The sequence below is a fragment of the Octopus bimaculoides genome, chromosome 14 (genome assembly GCF_001194135.2).
Source record: "Octopus bimaculoides isolate UCB-OBI-ISO-001 chromosome 14, ASM119413v2, whole genome shotgun sequence".
NCBI classification, from domain to species: domain Eukaryota; kingdom Metazoa; phylum Mollusca; class Cephalopoda; order Octopoda; family Octopodidae; genus Octopus; species Octopus bimaculoides.
Window position 1 is genome coordinate 35,824,589 of NC_068994.1, and position 1,127 is coordinate 35,825,715.

At 36.6% G+C, this 1,127-nt stretch overlaps 1 protein-coding gene across 7 annotated transcripts in view; it reads right to left on the reverse strand.

Moving 5' to 3' along the window:
* LOC106868934 (protocadherin beta-15) overlaps nt 1–1,127 on the reverse strand; it is a 165,989-nt gene that overhangs the window by 128,109 nt on the left and 36,753 nt on the right. The gene's annotated exons all lie outside the window — the stretch shown is intronic.

A 1,127-nucleotide genomic window follows, 5' to 3' on the forward strand; every position in this document is an offset into this window, starting at 1 on the left:
AGAGGTGAGGACCGAAATCCTTCAAAGAGATGTCAAACATATATACATATATATTGTATATGTATATACATACAGTTGTATATATATATATTGTGTATATATATATATATATATATATATATATATATATACACATATATACATTTATATAAATTTACGTGGTCTGATCAATAAGTATCCGGACTCTTGCCATAGTAACAAACCTAAAATACACAGAGTGACGTCACTAGGAAAAGATTGATCTTGGACTCTGCTGTGCATGGGCACTAATTGTTAACATTCTAGCTCACTTTCATTGTTTACAGCAGTATTTGGAAGGAAGGTGTGTAGTGTGTGATCATTGCATTAACCATAACAGAGAAAGTTGAGCAGAGAATCTGCATCAAATTTTGCCAAAAGCTTGGTGATACCTGCTCAGAGGTCCATGCAAAGTTTTCAAGAAGTTTTCATTGTTCTCAACACAATCAAGGAGATCTTGTGTAACCGAAACCCGGGTGTCTTTTTGGTCAGCTGAAAACAATTTTGGCACAAACTTGGCAGACACACATCCCATACCCAAATCTTCTGTGATAATGGATTGAACTGAACTGTAACTAATCTGCACATTGCCTGATAACTCATGGATGGTGATTCGATGATTTCTCCTCACAGCTGCATGCACATCTGTGATGTTTTTCTCAGTTCTGCTGGTTGTGAGCCTCCCAAAACGTTCATCAATATCAATATATTTTCGGTTGTCTTGGAAACGTCTGAACCACTCATACATCTGTGTGTAGCTCTTACACTCCTCTTCATACTCTTTCTGCAACTTTGCATAGGCCTCTGAGCAGGTATCACCATGACAACTGTCATGATCAGTGCGACGATCACACACTACACACCTTCCTTCCAAGGACTTCTGTAAACAGCAGAAATGAGCTAGAACATCTAAACTTAATGTGCATGCACAGCAGGGTTCAAGATCAATCTTTGCCAAGTGACTTTACTCCGTGTGCTTTAGCTTCATTACCATGGCAACAGTCCGAATACTTATTGATCAGACCTCATATATTGTGTATATATATATATATATATATATATGGGAGAATGTACGAAAAAAACAACAACATATATATATATTATATATA